The sequence below is a fragment of the Peromyscus californicus genome, unplaced genomic scaffold (assembly GCF_007827085.1).
Source record: "Peromyscus californicus insignis strain IS unplaced genomic scaffold, ASM782708v3 Scaffold_4__1_contigs__length_199733344, whole genome shotgun sequence".
Lineage (NCBI taxonomy): Eukaryota > Metazoa > Chordata > Mammalia > Rodentia > Cricetidae > Peromyscus > Peromyscus californicus.
Genome location: NW_026294562.1, coordinates 196063340 through 196084258, shown reverse-complemented (window position 1 = coordinate 196084258; position 20919 = coordinate 196063340). Strand labels below are relative to the sequence as shown.

At 36.4% G+C, this 20919-nt stretch overlaps 1 pseudogene; it reads left to right on the top strand.

Annotated features, from left to right (window-relative positions):
* Positions 1-18165, top strand: part of LOC128124310 (vomeronasal type-2 receptor 116-like) — a 31159-nt pseudogene extending 12994 nt beyond the window's left edge.
* The last annotated feature ends 2754 nt before the right edge of the window (positions 18166-20919 follow it).

Sequence of the window (20919 nt, the reverse complement as noted above, 5' to 3'; positions counted from 1 at the left end):
AATATTCATATACAGATATATCATAGAAGCAAAGAATCTCTAAGACACAGACACTAAGAAAGGTAGAATCCACTGACTTCCTTTGGTTTGGAAAATCATGATGTCTCAATCATTTGGCTGGGTTCCATCCATCATGGGATTTGGGCCCTTTCTCTACCCACTACACTTGGAATGTCATCTTCTGATGTAGACTGTTAACACCAATCTTAGTTGTTTTCATATGAAAAGTTTCTTGCTTCATTATTGTGACCAAATTATCCAAAGAGGAGTTCATCCCTGAGCTCTTACTGCCTGTTGTTTTAGATGAAATCATGTTGCCTACAGGTGCAAAATAAAACTTATAAACATATTTTCCAGCTTGTTTTTCTCCTGAATACAGGGCCTCAGATGCATAGCCCAAGGGAAGAAAGAGTTCCAGAATTCTCAGTGGCAGTGGAAGAGGTATAAGAAAGTGCTCAGAGTGTGACAGCTCTCTTGGTTACTGTGACAGCCTCACCCATCAACAAAGTTAGAAGTGCATATGGTCACAAACACTTGAGCTAAGTATAAACCTGCAGGACACTCTGAGAACTGGATCCATCAGACTTATGTCTGAGCAGACACGTGTGTTGATGGGATGTTTTCTTTTTGTTATTATTATCAGGATCTTGTTAAATCACAGTCATGCATATGCCTATAACTCCTCTGAGTGTTATTTCAGAATCAAAGAAGAATTTCACCATGAAGGAGATGTAACCATTGGTGTATTTCTCCCAGTTCATACTGTGTACACAGGCAACAAAGTTCCACATCCTTATCTGCCAAACGTTTACACTGACTTTCACATACAGTAAGTGTTGTTCATTTATGCTGTTTCAGATTTCATGTTAGAAATGACCCAGGTGATATGTGTATTCAAGCTCCTATGGTTCTTATTTTTATCATGAAAAACCCTCTTCCAATCCAAAATTCCTTATTTAATCGTATGGTACTCTTCATTTATTTTCTATTCTCAAAAATGATACAATAAGTTGCTTGTTTGTTTATTGATTTTTATTTCCAAATATGACTATTGAAATATTGGATCTTCCTTGGCCATGCCTTTACAGTCACATATTTCTCATATTAGGTCTTCAGAGGGAGGATAGTTTTATCAAAGTTTACCTGGATCTTTAGGGCAGTCTAGAAGTCTATATGTACTCGTGTAAAAAGAGGTGATGCCACCAAGTTGCTACTATGAAAGGATGTGATGGTAGAGTAACAATTTTGCATCTGTTAGATATCACTGATTTAGCAGTAAGGATGTCAGATTTACAAGTTGGCAATAGTTTCTTCTTGTCAAAACAGCTATGCATGTCTTCAAAGTTTTTTAGTTAAATTATTTACTAATATTTTACTACCAGAAGCATTTTTCTCTTTTCCATGTCTTCCCATGCATTTCTAACAAGTTTTTAATCTCATTTTCTTGGATGTGGTCAGAAGACAAATGACAAGATTGTGGCCACTTAGGGTTGTTTCTTACTAAGTCAGAAATAAAGTTAAGTTTGTGGTAGGAAAGTATTTTTGTTACTGCAAAAGTTTAATTTTTGTGTCTTTCTCCCTTTCCATTCCTCCCTCAAAATCTTCCATTGTACAACACCTTTCCTAATTTTTCATACAAGTTGGTGAACAAGAAGTGTATTTATCTTAAAGCTAAAATTATTTAGTAAGGCTTCTGATTACATCCTTTATTACACTGTGAGAGTGCATATATGTTTTCAAAGTGGGAATATCTGCTATCGAAGTTTCTTTGTCTCTTTTCATGCATAGAATTTTGACATGCCTAGAAATGATCATCTTAATTATCAAGATTACAAAACGAATTAGCTGTGGGCAGGAATTTTGCTTCACTACATTGGTTTTTTTGTGGTCTAAATTTTTAAACAGATTTTACTTTAAGGCTATTATATCTATTCAGATGTTATGATATAAAAATATAAAATTATATATCAATTTCCAGATTAATGTAAGTTTTCTTTTGAGGCAACATGACTATAGTCTATTGGACTGCACATGATTCAGACTTTATAAGACATTTTTACCACAATTTTTGTGTTGGTCCCTGCACACTCATGCCTCAGGTCTCACATGCAGGTGAGAGATCATCTGTGGAAGGACAACTTAACCTCCCACCATGTGTGTGTTGACATCAAATTCATCCCATGCTCAGTGCCAGGTTTTTGCCCTAGGTGAACTGCTTTTTTCCATATGTCACACCCTGTTATACATGGTGCCTGTTATCCTTCCAAATTAAAATTGGTACTGTCTCTAGAAATGTATGAGAAGAAGAACATGTCTATCCCATTGACTTTAAATTGTGATTGACAGGGCTGGAGAGATGGCTCAGCCGTTAAAGGCTAGGCTCACAACCAAAAATATAAATTGTGATTGACTATATATGTCAAAGTAGATTACCCCAAATCTCCAAATATTTCTTATGTTAATAATGTGACAAAAATACAATTATCATATGAATATTACCTTTACAATTTGGATGTTAGCGGTTTTTCTCCTCTGCTATAAATATATGCCCTTTTGTGAGCAGTTTCATACTCCAAAATCAAAAAGCATTTCCTTGCAGCTTATTCTAAAATATTTTTCAGTGGGATGCTTGTTTTAAAATTTTTAATTTCTTCATTTATTTTTGAAATTGTAATATAATTGGAGTATTTCTCTTTTCCTTTCTTACCTCCAAACTTTGTCAGATAACTCTTCTTCCTCCCTTCCAAACTTATGAACTGTTTAAAAAATTATTAATACATAAACATGCGTGATTACATATATATATATATATATACATATTCCTAACTACAAACAGATCAGTTTACATAAATATACTCCTATGCATAGTTTTGAGGATGACCATTTGCTATTGGATATCCGATGGCTTTGTTTTTCACTGTAGAAGATTATTTCTCTGAATTTGATATTCCTTAGTTGCCTCTAGTTCTTTGTATAGAAATAAGACCCTATGATCTTTCTCCCAACTATTTTGGAATATCTATTATTGTATTATTAATTCATATCATGTTTAGACAGTCATGTTCATGAAACTTTCAGGATAAGACATTGATTATAAAATGTAAAAATTTTCAAACAAATAACCTAACTCGGAATGACCAAGATTTATCAACATTGCTTTTTAATAATAGCAATAAATGCTTTTATTATCTTGTTCAAGACAAATAGTTAAGAGTAACACCACATACACATAAAGATATGTACACTGAATTTTTGGGGAATTGAAAAAAAAGCAATAAAGAGATATAACTATCAATTGTCTGGAGCATAACTCAGACAGTAAAGTCAGCTTTCATGTTTCCCCCCAATCTGTCTTCCTTTTGTGTATTAGCAGTGAAAATATCTTGATGCCTATCTATATCATGATTCTGAGCTCTTCCCTCCATTGCTGCCTGTGGCCTCACAATTGATCTCTTCTTTCCATGAATTGAATCTCTGTGGTCTTTTCTCTTCATATGGGCACAGTGAACTTTGAATGCTCTCTACATCCTTGTATAAAGGTCAATGCTGATTGCATTAATTTATTAGAATGCCCTTCTTTGGTGTCCATTCTGTTGTAGCCACTGTGTTTTGTTTATCCTCACTTAGTACTTTTCATTAGCATGGAGATCTTATTTGCTAGCTTCCCTTTTCTTAGGCTGTTTCACAAAGAATGTGTAATCTGCCATGGTATTTTACAACACAGCAAGAAACACACATACAACTAATCAGATACACACAAGCCTACCTGGTGTAAGAATGTTTTTTGGGTTCTCACAGAAGTGAGTACTGATGGCTGTCATTGTTAGCACTATGGGAATTCTTTTATTATTTACCTCAATGTGTCACTGCAGAAATATATGTGACTATCTATTACTGTATTCACATTCAATAATAATTAGTAGCATTTAAGACTGTCTAATAAGATTTATAAATATTAAATTATCCAGTGTCACTCTTATATCTAATGTAATTGAATAAATAAATAATGACATCTCTGATTTCCAGTTGAAATTATGCAATGCAGGGACAATAATTCCTACAACACATTCTCAGATTTCTAAACCTTTCTTTTTTTTTTTTTTGGTTTTTCGAGACAGGGTTTCTCTGTGTAGCTTTGCGCCTTTCCTGGGACTCACTTGGTAGTCCAGGCTGGCCTCGAACTCACAGAGATCCGCCTGGCTCTGCCTCCCGAGTGCTGGGATTAAAGGCGTGCGCCACCACCGCCCGGCTCTAAACCTTTCAATATGTCTGTCCATCTTCTACAGCTGTCATACAATGACAATATTACACATCATAGGTTACTAAAATACATTTATGAAGAGACAGAATCTTGTATTTTTATTTCTCACCATTTTTGCCAAATTCTTAAGTTTTTCACTTTAGTGAAAATTGTTAAAAATTAATGTGCAGGCAATATATTAAAATCCAAAATCAATTTTAACTAGTACATAAGAGATAGGATTGAACTTTCTTGTGTATAACAATAGTGAATATCCAGATCACAACATTTATGTACTTGAGAATGTCATAACTTTCCTTGGTTCTGAACGCAGCTGAGTGCTCATTCTCAAAATCCTAATGTCATTTTTTTCTTTCTATTTCTTTCTTTTGGGTTCTGGACAGATCCTCACTGTGCTTCTGTGATATCTTGGGCTCCCTTTCTCTTTCTCTGAAGCCATTTTCCCTGCAATGTGACCTCTCAATCTCAGTCTGACCTCCATGTTTGATGAACTCAAGCTCTTAAGCATGGCTGTCTTTCTTCACTCTCTCATTGTCCTCTTCCAAGAAACTAATATGATCTTTCCAGACCTATCTTGGTGTTTTTTCATTTTAAAAATCTGATAATAAAGCATTCAAGCTGCAAAAAACCCCCACATATTAGTGTCATATATGAACTGGACATAATTGTTGATGTTCTATATATAGAAAAAAAAACAGAGATCTAACATATACTGCTCAGATTTGTGATTAAAGTTTTCATCAACTTATCATTGCTTAGTGGTTGGAGACTTTGAGTGCCTCTACTGTCTTTTCATGGAAAATATAATAGGTATTATGAATATAATGTACTCATATGACCACATACATGTAAGAAATTCTCAAAATGCATGCATTGTATGTACATACACATTCAAATCTTTCTGTTGGAAAAGAAAACTTGGTTTCCACTTTTTTCTTGGTTTCCACAATTTTTCTTTGTTTCCACTATTTTTCTTGGTTTCCACTATGAAGGACTTTTGTGTTCATTTCCCTTCCAGTACATGCCTTTCTTTATTTATCATTTTGGTGTGTCTGACTGCTTTTTTATTGGTTTTTAACTGCTTTCATGAATTAATTGAGAACTTATATACAGTGTGTTTTGATTATATTCACTCCTCCCCTAACTCCTTCCATATGTGCTCCTTTATAGTAACCCTCCTGTTCATTACTTCTTTTTCCCCAAAGAGTCCTGTCTATGTTGTTGTATTACTCATAAAACCAGAGCCTTCTCTGGACTGTGGTAAACCTACTAGAATTCAAAGCTTTGATAATAACCGACTGTCAAAGAAACCTATCAAGTACAAATCTCCTTCGCTAGTGGTGTGATTTCACACAAAACTCTCTTCTCTATGCTTGAGGTTGTTTTTTTCTAGAATGACCTTTTGCAGGTCTGGTGCCACTGATACTATGAATTTCTATCTACAATTACTCTGTTCTTTCTGGAAAATAATTATCTTTTAATTATCTACAACCTCTGGAAAATCACTGAGATTTCTGTACCTGAGAATAATGTGTGTTCCTCATCGGAAGCTGAAAATTATCCATTGCCTCATTCTCTCCAAAATGATCAGTTAAAGGTCTCTACTAATTTACACCTACCAGGAGAGGTTTCTGTGACAAAAAATGGATCAATGTTCTCATCTATGGTTTGAAATATAAATTATTAGGAATCATGCTAATTCTATGTCCATTTAGCAGAATAATATTAATATATTCTCTCCTTGGGCTCATGGTCTCTTTTGTGTTCCAAATAACCATGCTATGAATGAATTTCTTCTCATGGAACATGCCCTTGATCCAAACAGAAAATTAATTGAATATTCATGTAACATTTCTTTTGCTATTGCATCAGACGGCATGTCTTATTAGGTCAGTTATTTTTGCATCTTGTAGGGCTCATAACCGGATGATGACAACTAATTAATATTCCTGGTTTAATGTGTACAATGTAGTGTTTAATGTACTCACCAGAGAAGAATTTTGGAACATGGCTTAAGCCAATAGAAAACCTTTCTTAACCAGCCTGCAACTATACTGGGTGATCAGAATCCCAGGGTAACATGGAGAGTTTCTCAGGAAGAGCATTTAAGTACAAAAAGACATGTTCTGTATTAAAATACATCAGTTAACAAGAACAGTTAGCTAGAATTGGAGCCACAGAAGCAAAAAGCAAGTCCATAGGCTGACCTTTACAAGCTGCATGGCACTTCCACCATCCAGTCAGTTGTGCTAATCTCTGGAGGCCTACTAAGGTCTGGGGCACTACTACATTCATCACTGTTCTCAGGGAATGAGCCAAATCATGACTATTTTAGTTTACAATCCAATCACAATGAGAGTTAGATGTCCACCCAGTGCTGATAGCAGTGTAGTTTGCCAGGGGGAGCAAACATTTTCACAACCATGTCAAGAACTTCTCTAATTGTTCCTGATCAGTTTTAATTCAGAAACATGAACTTTTAATGACTCTAAGTTCTGATCAACATATCTACTAAGTTTGGAAACAATTAGAAGAGCCTTTGAGTCAAACCATTAGTATATGTCCACCAAGTAGTCCCAGAGGCCCAGTAATATTGCATATATATATATTATAATATTATATATCATCCCATTGGGCTGAATATCAGCTATCAAAATAAGGGGAAGATTTATTTGTCCTTTATAAATCTCCTAATGTTAATTAGGCTACCCCCAGTCACTGTAAGTATGTCAGTCTATGGGCTCACAGTCTGTTTAATTCATATCCCTATGTATTATGAGGGCATGGTCTAAACATAACCAGCAATTCTGGCTGTTTTTGGATGGGAATGATATAACACTATCCCTAAGGTCCCACCTGCAGGTTATTCCTATTTCCCAAAGACCACAATCTTTTTAAATCAATCTTTTTAAAGATATAAAAAATTCTCCAGTTTTACAATGGAAACCTCCTTGATGTTGGCAACTAGGGGACAAAGCCATGGGGAATGCATGGAATCATAAACTCTGTATTACTATCTAAAAAGATAGACTCTCACGTCCTTCATTTCTCCAGTACAGCCAAACACTTAAAGTATGCATCAGCAAGTAAAGGTCAAGATGAGATAAAGGCTGCTGGTCTGTAGTCACATTAAATAATACCTTCCATGTATCTGTCATCCTCAATCTCCTGTCCAGCTCTGAGAGCAGTGAGGCTTGGACTTTGACCCTGTGTTCGTACCTATAGTGAAAAACACAAGATTCAGTAACAGGTATAAGAGCAGGGAGTGCAAGAACATGGAGACCAATGAAACCTTATTATTAATGGCCCATAGGTCAGAGACATTCCATTCCATTTGAGAATAGCATCTGTGACTTCCACTTTCTTTATCTGGGTGTGGTGGGTCTGTGATGTAAGAGCACCTACATTCACCACCAGAGAAGTGGAGAGAATGACCTTGTAGGGTCCTTAACAGATTAGCTCCAGTGTCCCTTTGGCTACTCACTTGACACAGAGGATATCACTCTACTTAAGCAAAGTGAAAATGGTGGTCGACTCAGAAGATGGCAGGGTATCTCAGATAATTCAGTGAATAGCCTGTGTGGAGAACTGGAAGGCCTTTAGTGAATTGATACGTTAATCATTAAAGAATTTTGTCAACTGCTTGTCTCTGAGCATGAGAAGCAGGTGGTGAATTCCTCCAAATATAATCTCATAGGTAGTTAATCCCTCCCAATATGGGGAACAGTAAACTGAGGCACAGTAAAGGAGGAAGCCTATTTATCTTTCTCTGGACTCCAATGTGAATTTTGTTGGAGTTTCATTTGATGTCCTGTTCATTCTTTCTGCCAGCTCAGAACTCTGAGGTATAGATACACAGTGAAGTTTCTGCTCTATGTCTAAAGCCCTAGCTATTAATTAACGTGATTTGGGTTATGAAAATCAGGATATCGTTGGACCCTATTGCTAAATGGAAGCCAAATTGGAGCACCCATTTATGCTTGAGCTTTTTAAGCTACTATTTGAACACTTTTAGTCTATGTGGGGAACATTTCTAACCACTCAAAAAACGGTACCTTTAAGAAAGTTGCAAGTATTTTTCCCTTCCCCAGCAAGCCAGATCTTGGTTGAAGTCAGTTTTTACAAAGTTTGACAGTGTGTCAGTCTTTCATTTGGATCACTTCCTGTGTAAGGACTCTGTGTTTTCGATTTGCTTTAACACAATTCTGGTATATCGCTGAGATATGCCATACTAGTGTTTTGAGTATAGCTATGACATACCTTGGTCTGAATAACTCAGAAAATTTTGTGGTACCCAGGGGAATAGCCTGGTGAAGGTTTGTTACCAGAATCCAGCCAGTTCTTTCTGAGAGAATGAACTTTTCCTCTGGTACCTTCCATCAACACATAGGTGATGGAAGAATGTCTCTCAGTATATTACAAATAGGTGCTGCTCTGAATGGTTGATAACTAAAGCCATTTGGCTTATGGAAAGGCAGCCTAGAAGCAGAGGGAAATTCAAAGAGAGAGACAGGAAGAAGGCAGCGAGAGATGCCAGCCAGCCATTCAAGGAGGAATGTGGGTAAAGCCACAAAATATGTGGTGATACATATATTAATAGTTATGGGCTAATTTAAGATATAAGAGCTAGCTAGCAAAAACCTTGAGCCATGGTGATGCAGTTATAATTAATATATGTCTCTGTGTGTTTATGTGGGGGATGCAAGTGGGAGAGATTTGTCCCAATTGCCATCAGGCCAGGACATAGGATATCTCCTGAGTACATATAGTTTTGTACTGACCATTTTTCTTTACCCTGCAGTCTCAGGTAGCCCTGTTTTGTGGCGTGTGTCATCAGAACATCAATAAGTTTTAGTGTCATCTGTCAAACAGTGAGTTAAACTGTGTGCCCATGGAGGACAGCAATTTCTAGGGGAAGACACATAGCCCTTGGAGGGCCAAGATATTTTAATGACCTTTGTTCCAGCAGTGAGAAGGCAACTTTCTCTATAGATTACACAGTTGACATACCCACTTGTAAAATCATATCAATTGATGGTCCATGTATATAGTATTGGAGTTTCCTTCTCCCCATGTGAGTAACTGGGCTAGATCAATCAGTTCCTCTTCCAGGGATGAGGTTCCTGGTTTAGGCACAAATAATTTTATTAAAAGTAAGTATTGCATCTCCCATGTTCCAGGTTTCATCTTTCATCTGGTGACAGTCTTGTCTGAAGTCCTGTAGGTCATCATCAGGCAAGAGGGATAGCTTGATTGATGCCAAACTGAACTCAAGTTGGGGCCAGGAGTAGAATCTTGTACTGGGTCAAATAGTCATTAAACAGTTGATGTTCTTTTTTCCTCAGTAGAAGACCTCATTTTTTCTAGATAATATGAGCATCACATATTAACACATTTAACTTGATTGCATTCTTTTATTAAGCTAGCAGTATTCTCCACACATTGCTGTGGGATGTTCTGTATGACAAATGTGTTGCTGATTGGTCAATAAATAAAACACTGATTGGCCATTGGCTAGGCAGGAAGTATAGGTGAGACAAGGAGGAGAATAAAGCTGGGAAGTGGAAGGCTGAGTCAGAGAGGCACTGCCAGCTGCCGCGATGAGAAACAGCATGTGAAGATGCTGGTAAGTCACGAGCCATGTGGCAAAGTATAGATTAATAGAAATGGATTAATTAAAGCTGTAAGAACAGTTAGCAAGAAGCTTGCCATGGCCATACAGTTTGTAACCAATATAAGTCTCTGTGTTTACTTGGTTGGGTCTGAGCAGCTGTGGGACTGGCAGGTGAGAGAGATTTGCCATGACCATGGGCCAGGCAGGAAAACTTAGGTACAACACATATTTGACAGATAGGCCATGCTATCGCTTACAGGGTCCCATCATTTGGACTGATGTATAACAGGGTATTTCCATGGTCCCAACATTTGGGTAAAGCACCCTTTGTCTTTGGCAGTGAAAAGGTTTTGAGGCATCTGGAAGTTCTGGGACTGGAGCCAAATTCATAGTTTTTTTTTTAATTTTTTGAGACAGAGTTTCTCTGTGTAGCTTTGTGCCTTTCCTGGTACTCACTTTGGAGACCATGCTTGCCTCGAACTCACAGATTTTTGACTGGCTCTGCCTCCCATGTGCTGGGATTAAAGGCATGTGCCATCAGTTTTAAAGGCTTGAATGTCTTTCATTTAGTCTCAGTCAAGATTAGGGTCTTAGTTCTCCTACTTTGTGCTTATGTATAGAGACATTGCAGTTTCCACAAACACTGAAATACCCAGCTGGACCAAGGAATTCGGGAATCTGTCCCCTAGTCTTTGAAGTTGGAAGCTGCAGTTCTGTGTGGTCTGTAATTTCCTCAATTATGTTTTTATTCAATCTCTGCAGATATAATTTTAAAATACACCAGTTGGTTCTGGCCCTGGTATTTGCCATTGAGGAGATCAACAGGAACCCACATCTTTTACCAAACATATCTCTGGGATTTGACTTCTATAATGTCCCATACAGTGAGAAAAACATTCTTATGAATGCTCTGTTTTGGCTCACAGGCCTAAGTAGTATTCGCCATGTTTACTGTAATTATAAATGTGTAAAGGAGAGAAAGTTAACTGCTGCAATAACAGGACCATCGTGGGCAAAATCTGCCCATATTGGGACACTGCTTCAGCTCTACAAATTTCCACAGGTGAGAAGTTGTATGGGATAAAAATGCAGATCCCTTTGCTGACATTTCAGATGTGTCCATAGGTAAAAAGGTGTATTTGGATTAGTTAGATATCAATGACAATTGACCAGACAATTGGAGATAGACCACTATTTCAGTCACTTGGAAAAGAAAGGGGAGGTTGGAGTAGACAAGGAGGATTAATAAAAATAGAAAATAGGCCAGCAATTTTCTGAAAAATTCTGCCACAGAAATTTGTCTTTAAAATCAGGGTGAATCCATCATTGTGCTAACCATCTCCATCTGTTTCTGCAGAACAAGTATTATGCATAATGCCATTATTCTTTCTCTTGTTTCCATTTTTTTCTCTTCAGCTCACTGTTGGTCCTTTTGAGACTATCTTCAGTGACCGAGGTCAGTTTACTTCTCTCTACCAGATGGCCCCCCAAGGCACAACTCTATCTCTTGCCATGGTCTCTTTGTTGCTTCATTTTGGCTGGACCTGGGTTGGTCTGCTTATCCAAGATGATCACAGAGGGGCTCAGTTTCTAGCAGATATCAAAGAAAAGATGGAGAAAAATCAAGTCTGCATAGCTTTTGTTGAAATGATCCAAAGCACCTGGAATTCATTTTCATACAAATACTGGAAAAGTCTTGGCATCATCCAGGAAACATTGGCCAATATTATCATCATTTATGGTGACAATGATTCACTACAAGGTTTAATGAGCAATCTAGGGCAACAGATTTTGACTAGTAAAGTCTGGGTCATGACCTCTGAGTGGGATGTTACTAATATCGCTGATTATTTCTTGGTAGATTCATTCCATGGAAGTCTCATTTTTTCTCAACACCATGAGCAGGTGGCTGAATTTAAAAATTTTATCCAAACAGTTAATCCTTATAAATACCCAGAAGACAATTACCTTCCTAAATTGTGGTTTTTGTTCTTCAAGTGCTCATTTTCAGATCTTGATTGTCATCTTTTGGAGAACTGCCAACCCAATGCTTCCTTGGAATTACTGCCTAGACATATGTTTGACATGGTAATGAGTGAAGACAGCTACAATACATACAAGGCTGTGTATACTGTGGCCCAGAGTCTTCATGAGATGAGTCTTCATCAAGTACAAATGCAACCATTTGGAAATGGGGATAGAATGGTGTTCTTCCCCTGGCAGGTAATATTCCTTCCATTGTATTAGAGCATCAACAATGTGAAATTTTGACAGTCTTCAGAGGCACTAAACTAGGTATTACATATTTCAGTATTTTACATATAGTACATGTATATATACATACCTGCATGTGTGTGTGTGTGTGTGTGTGTGTCCATCCACAGGAGATTCTTCATGTGTTATCGTATCTTCCAGGTCAGTGCAGATCTTTCTGTTCATGTTGCTGAGGAATAAGATGCTAGTGGCAAGGAGGAAATTCTTTCATTGAATATAAAAATTGTGTCACAAATCGCTGCACAATTTTTTCATTGTAATGATTACAACAGAAACCTAAGAATTTTCTCAGTGAAACAATGAACGCTCATTATCCCAAATTTTAAAGAGATTGAGATTTGCTTCAATCAATACTAACTGATTCCATTCCTAAGTTTGTGTAGAAGATATTCTTGAGGCTGACGGTTCCTCAGATGTAGAATTGTATCCCATTAACTTAGGTCACCATTGCTGTCGTTCAATGATAGCTACATTATTATCATGTCCTACACCACAGATAATGAACATTGAGAGTTATTCTATAATCCATTGGAGGTCAAACTCTTAGACCTACATTAAAAAATATTCTTGCATCACTTTCAGGTTCATCCTTTCTTGAGGAATATCCATGTGGGAGCCAACATGGCTTTGGAATGGAAACAGAAGTTAGATGATGATAAGTATGATATTCTCAACTTTTGGAATTTTCCAAAGGGTCTTGGACTAAAAGTGAAAGTAGGAATTTTTTTTGCCCAGTGCTCCCCAGAGTCAACAGTTGACTTTATCTGAGAAGATGATACAATGGCCAGAAAGATATTCAGAGGTGAGTTGTATATTATCTCAATGCATTAAACTTATCATCATAATACAAATATATCCACACTTATAACAACTTCTACTTTTAAAATTAAATCCCAGTACTATAAATTTCCCAGCAGAAAAAGACAAAAATAACTACTAGAAGACAGTGTTTTATAAACCCCTGATTCTTAAAAAAGGATATTTTTAAGGTTTTAAATGTCTGGTAATATTCAGTGGTGCATGGGTTAAATTTTGTCAATGTGACACAAATTAAGTACACCTGAGATATGGTATATTCAATCTTCATAATAGCTCACAGGACATTCTGATGAACAAAATCTCTACATTCACAACAGAAAACTGAATAAGTTATATTTTCTTGGTATGCTCAAACATCATCACCAGAGGTGAATTTTGGAAAAAAGAGTTTATCTGACTAATGGTTCTGGAGTTTTGAGTGTCCTTTATATTCAGGAGGCATGCCAGTATGTGGCAATCATGGAGTGATGGGCAGGGACCTGAAACAGAATGTCTCAGTGCACACACTGGAAGCAGAGAGTGAATACTGGAATTAGGTGAGGGTCATAAATTTTCAAAATCTCCAACCACTGAAATAATTCTGCCAATAATTCTGCAACTCTTAAACTTGCAATTACTCTCAAGATAGCACCACCATTGAGGAAATATATAGTAACATATCTGTGTTTATATTTGCCACTTTTCATTCAAACCAATACACAATGTCTCTATTAGAATTCCTTTACTGTATCTAAAATTTGAGTAGTTCATCTTGATTCCATGCTTAAAATTACAGAAGATAAACAGTTATCATTTCATTTATCCACCCCTTGAATTGAAATACCATAGCTTTCATGTTTTCATGTTATCTCTTGTTCTGCTACTGAAGATACATACATACCTAATATAAATTAAGCAAGTGTTTCTTTTGGCTTACAGTATGAGCCTTCAGCCCTTATCTTTGGAAATTTATTGCTCTAGGAGTATGAGGTTCCTGATGACATCATATTCTCAGTCAATAGAAAAAAAGTAAATAAAATGAATCACCGTTTTCTCATTCTTAATTCTGAGAAAACAGCCTACAGAATGATGATGCTCACTCTTAGAGTGAACCCTTTAAACTTTTCTTTAGAAACACTCACAGGGATGCCCAACAATTTGTTTACATGGTGATTATAAGTCCTGTTAAGTTGACAAGCAAGATTTACAATCATGGTGGAAATAAAAGTTTCTCAATGCATTAGAAAGCAAGCACAGAGACAAGATCCATCTGGAAGGACCACTTGACCTTTTAGGTCATGTCTTCTATGACCTCCGAGCATCAAACTTGTCCCTATCTCATTATGATCCAAACTGTCTAATAATGGGATAATCCTTAGACCATGTTTGTATAGATTGCAGAAGCACAAATTCCTTTTCTACTTTTATAGGAATTAAATTTGCAAAATAATTATGTGTTATTAAAAATATTATTGAGACCTTCAATGAACCATGAGAATTTGTAAACTTTGCTCCCATTTTTCTCAGATTCCTCATTCTGTGTGCAGTGAGAGCTGTGGGCCTGGATTCAGGAAAGTTACCCTAGAGGGCAAGGCTGTTTGCTGCTATGATTGCACTCCTTGTGCAGACAATGAGATTTCCAATGAGACAGGTAAGAATAAATCTTACAGAAATGGTTCCACATTTCTACAGGATTCTGCATTATCTTAAAACTGAAAAATATCTAGAGAGGAGTCAGAAAAATTTATTCCATCTCTTATTTTGGATGTGAAATGTGCATCACCATGTCTTGAAATAGTGCAGAGTAGGCACTGAAATTTATAATTGATTTACATTTATGATCAACTTCAGCTATTGTTTCCTGAAGGAAACCCCTTTTCTCTGTAATAATCAATATGCTTTATTTCCCCACATAATTTAACACATAGTAATACAGTGTGCAAATTGGATGTTTTCCTAACTGTATTTCCATAATGATTAGTACTCACCTAAATATAGGATACATATTTTAATAATGATTCTTCCCAGCCAAAACAGAAAAGTAGCAATTTGTTTTTGATATCCCCACTATATAATTATTGACTGTACAGCTAACTAAAATTTCAAATTTCCTTTATGAATAGCATTATGTCCATTTTTATGATCCAATCCTGAGAGCTTGTTTGGAGGTTCTAGCAGGGGAGCGCAGCTACTCGTATACCCTTGACCGAAGACCGGTCCTCCTCTATTCGGGGAAGGTCGTCCTCTTCGACCGAGCGCGCAGCTTTGGGAGGGACGCACATGGAGCGGTGAGGGAGGAAGGGGACACCCGCCTAGCCAGCCAGATCAGCCGAATCAACCCTGGCGATCAATGGGGTGACAGATGTCGCAGCCAGATCGCCCTCACATCCTGAAAAACAGTGTATAAAACAATATCCTCAAAACAGTTCCAACAGTCTGTTACTGAGAATTGTACCAAGACCTAAGAGCTGTGTTGGAATATAGAAACTCCATTTAGAAGAATCAGTCATGAAGATATTCACAGCATATTTCATTGGGAATAAAAATCTTTAAAAGCTAGTATTTCCATACCTAATACTAAATTTGTGACCAGGTTTATTTCAATTTTTAAATTTTGAAACATTTTCTATTCTTTGAGAATTTCATACTATGTATTTTGATCATATTCATACCCTTCCAAATCTTCCTCTTTCCTACCTAACTTCCTTTCTTGCTTGTTAAAAAAATTAAGAAAAACTCATTGAATTCAGTTTCTGCTACCCAAATACACTTTGGAGTGGAGTCCCTGATGGAATATTGACTAATTCCTATTGCCAAATATTTAAGTTTAAAGTGTCTTCCCCTTATAGCAGCTATGAGGTCAAATAGCTTCTCAGTTAAGTGTAGTACTTTATGCCAACTCTCCATACATAATGATATTTGGTCTGCCCTGAGTTTTCACATGTTATATGCATGATATCAAACCTCAAATTTATATATTCAACTGTCCAGGTGTGTCTGGCAGTTTCTACTCCCTTGAAGTGGTTCATGACCTCTGACTTTTACATTTTTTTCTGCAACTTCTTTCATGGATTTCTCACATTGAGATGTAAAAGACTGTGCCTTCAAGCCCTTATTCAAAAGAAACACATTTTTAGTGAATATGTATGTACATATTCACACACACACATACACTCTCTCACACACATATACACACACAGAGAAGTTTTTATTACATGTATCATTTGCCTTTAGTAAGGAATGGAGTTATACATGTGAGTCATCCATTAAAACTTGGAATACTAAAACAAAATGAAAACCTCCACATAAAAGAGAAGGAAATAACAGAGCCTGAGGTTATATCTTGAAAGAAGGTCCTGAGAACAGATATAACAATGTATCACAATAGCTGAAGGAAACATTATTTACAAAGTACTATGTTTTCTTCTACTAAAGTGCGTTCAATAATATGTTAATAAAATTTGTCAAAAAAATAAAATTGAAAATCTGGTGATGAGTTTCTTTTTAAAATCATACAAAAAATGAAAGTGGAAATCTGCCATGAATAAGTCACTGTTCTTGCACTTCATATGCAAGATGAATTTTATGAATTTTCAAGAGCAGAATATTATAACACTGTTTTATTTCATACCCTAAAACTGTCTCAATAGTTCTGTCCATTCCCCAATTGGAATGACGACTGTTCACTAGTGCACTAGTCAAGCCTGAAACAATGTAGTAATGCCTATTCACTAAAGCTTCCACAGAGAGGATTCAATATTAGAAAACAGGAAGCAATTTATAATGATAAGAAATTTGAGACCCTATCTTTAAGAAGAGCATTTTATGAAAATATTTTCAAGAGCATAATCTCTCCTTGCACTATTCAAATTAATAATGTTGTATGATTTATGATGTGGTTTCAGAAATAACATATGTTTATGTATTGTAATTCAGTGTTTAATAAATTCCAAAAGAGATACACCCATAGCACAAGAGGTTTGAAGGAACAGAAGAGAGAAAAGTGTGTGGTGTAAAAGTAAAAGAAGTTGAGGAATGGAGCAAGAGGAAAGAGGCCTGAGTTGGATCAACACACCTTATAAGTTCACATAAATAATAATTGAAATGTCAGATAAGGAAATTGGGTGGTATAGATATGAAAATGTTCTCTACAGAATTCATGTTTCTTTGTCCCTGAGAAAACAGGAAAGTTTTGTAGATAGCAGTTCTGTCAAAAAGTACAGGAAAATGGCTTAGAATAAAAGGGATAACTTCAGCTTGGATTAAATCTCATCTTCATTTCTGATCAGGTATGGATCAGTGCATGAAGTGCCCAGAGAGTCATTATGCAGAGACAGAGAAGAAACACTGCCTCCAGAAAGCTGTGAGTTTTCTTAACCATGAGGACCCCTTGGGGATGTCTCTCACAACCACAGCTCTGTGCTTCTCTGTACTCACAACTGTGGTTCTTGGACTCTTTGTGAAGCACAGAGACACTCCAATTGTCAAAGCTAATAATAGGACCCTTAGTTACACATTGCTTATCACACTCACTGTCTGTTTCCTATGTTCCTTGCTATTTATTGGCCATCCCAACACCACAACTTGTATCCTACAGCAGATCACATTTGGATGTGCTTTCACTGTGGCTCTTGCCACTGTGTTGGCCAAAGCTATCACTGTGGTTATTGCCTTCAAGGTTACTTTTCCAGGGAGAGTGGTGAGGTGGTTAATAATATCAAAGGCTCCAAACTTCATCATCCCCATATGTACTCTGATCCATCTTGTCCTCTGTGCAATCTGGCTAGGGACCTCCCCTCCCTTCCTTGACCAAGATTATCATGCTGAACATGGACATATCATCCTTGTGTGTAACAAAGGCTCAGATTTTGCCTTCCATGGTATACTGGGATATCTCTGCTCCTTGGCACTTGGGAGTTTTACTATGGCTTTCATGTCACGGAATCTTCCAGACACATTCAACAAAGCCAAGTTCCTGTCATTTAGCATGCTGGTGTTCTTCTGTGTGTGGATCACATTCCTCCCTGTCTACCACAGCACCAAGGGGAAGGTGATGGTGGCTATGGAAGTCTTCTCTATCTTGGCTTCTAGTGCAGCCCTCCTTGGCTTCATTTTTGTCCCTAAGTGCTACATTATCTTAATAAGGCCAGATAAGAACTCAGTTCATCATATCAGGAACAGGCCACATTCTAGGAGGAATAACACTCTCAAATCCTAGTTCAAAACTCAACATAGTTCTCATATTAAGACATGAATTTCAAAGATGAAGTTCCATTGTTCTCTACTGTAAATATGTATTATGCAATTAGAGTATGTGTTTGATTCTTTGTGCTTTTATATGGTCATCTGCTTACAGGAAAATTTCTGTCTACAGTCATCTAATTGTACTAGAGCCTTTTAATACTGGAGCTATTGCAGTTATCCACACTTGATCCAGGTTGTATTTTTATAAGAGCAGGACCTGAGTATGAATCTGGGCTTGTCTGAAACTTTCTGTGAATATCATGGTATTTTGAAAGCATAGAGATCTACCTGCATCTGCCTCTGCTACTCTGAGATGGACAGATTCACACCAGCTCTATTAAAGATGACCACTAACACCACCCTACCATATTTTTTTATAATATAGACTACTAAGAATTACATTATTGATTTAAATTTCTTGAAAGAATCAAGTATATTCTCTTTTCCAATTTTACTCATCACATTTTGTTTTAAATTTTGAAAGTGTTTCCTAGCAAAATTTTATCTTGTCTTTCAATAGCTGTGGTACAATATATAGATCAAAATTTTATTTTCAACTTGTAATATACCAGATTTGTACAAGAATATCTATCTGTTTCTTAAGGTCTCAAGGCCCTTCACTAAATTATTATGTTTTCATTCATTTTTTTGTAATTATACTGAAGAATATGGGATTTTCAAAATGTAAATGTAAGCTTCTTGAACATAATGTTTCATCAGTCATTGAATAATATGTTGCAATGTAAGTTAGAATGTAGACTTACTATGAATTATATTTTATTACCCAATGTCAAATGTCAGTCAATCAGAACAAGTAACTAGGTCTAACTACATGGATCCCTTATTTGCCCTCATATGATGTATGTTACATTTCCACCTGTTTTAAGTCTAGCTGACTACCCCCAGTTCCCTTTTAATCTGGGCATTTGCACATCATTTATCTGAATGCTTCTTCCAATTAACTGCTTTTCCTTGAATTAGTATATACTCTTCCTTTAAAATCATGAAAAGTTACAACGTGCCACTTTGTTATTATATATTTATCCAGAATTCATCACCATTTCATACAAATACATACAATATATGAAGTAAAATATTTTCTATTTCCACATCATTAAATAAAAGCAAAATTGTATAAAATTGTTAGACTTTTACTACTATGAGTTTTGTCCTAGCTGTGTGGACTCTTTTGCTCTTATGTGTATCTACTAGGCTAGGAGGTTTCACAAATGCTATTGTTAGCTGTCAATGAACATCATTTCTGGGAATTTCTGGCATCTAGGAAACCAATGCTAGTTATGGAAACCAAAGCAACAATCAAGAACTAGTGAAGTCTTGGATCTCAGAGGAGAAGCTACAATTGCCACTTCAGTAAAATAGCATAGAACCTAAACATTCTAAATATTTGTTCTCATATAGAGTTAAGTCTATTCTTCAGATCTCTTTAAGGATATGTCATATTGAAACAGATGCATTCAATTATACAAGGCCACAAGCAATCAAATTGAATAATTGTGGGTCCCAGTTCCAACTGATACATTTACAGTAAGGTTCAGGTTTCACTGATGAAGATGGGACAGAAAGAATTTAAGTGCCTGAGGACCTGCGAGTTTGCTGTGAGATTATGTCTCTTAGGAATGTATACATTATCCATAAAGACACATAATATCTGATCAACATGACTTCATAAATATGAGCTGAACTAGGAACAAAGCAATAGGCATGCATATGTGATTGGCAAACCTCATTAGACCTCAACCATACAAGGATTACAGGGAACAAAGTAAAGCTGACAGAGGAAGAAAAAGTCTTCCATGAGGCAGAGCACACTACATGATGTTTAAGTCAAAATGGTATTCATATACAATTTAGGACTGTATATTTATATGTATTTGTATACATTAATCATATAGTACATAATTATTGTGTTATAATTGAAATATGTATAGTTTATGTATTATATAAGGTAAATATTATATATATGAATTATACATACATTTATATTCCTAATATGTACTCACAGATATTTAAAAGTATACATGTAATAAATACTTAAAAAAAGAGTTCTTGAGTTTTTAACAGAAAAAGAATAGGTATTCAGGATAATTTAGTCAGAGAGAAACGAAGGGAACAATGATGTAATTTCACTATAATAATGAAAAATAACAATGCAATTCTATTAATTGGCATTTAAAGTTGATTTATATCTTCTATATTTTTAATGTTCTTTATTTTTCCTTACTAAGTAATTAAATAAGTTGTGAAATTAATTATCCTTCAATTCACATCAAAAAGAATATTTAAAGAGTTTCCTTTACAGCTGTGGATCTCACATGGAACCAGAGTATACCTTCTGCATATGGGAGATGATTGTGTAGCTGGGTCTGTTTGAGGGGACCCTGGCAGTGTGATCAGGATCTATCCCTGGTGCATGGAGTGGCTTTCTGGACCTCATTACCTGTGGTAGGACATCCTGTTCACCCTTGATGCGGCTAGGACCAGCTTGGTCCTGCCTTAACCAAACATACCAGACTTAGGTGTCCTCCCATGGGTGAACTTACATTGTTGGAGTTAAGGATGAACTTACTCTGTTGGAGGTGGGTTGGGGAAGGGGGAAGACGAGGGCACAGCAGGAGAAGGGAAGAGAGTGGGGTCTGTGCTTGGTATGTAAAATGAATAAAAAAAAGAGAGAGAGAGAGTACACCAAATATATTAGTCAAAGGAACAT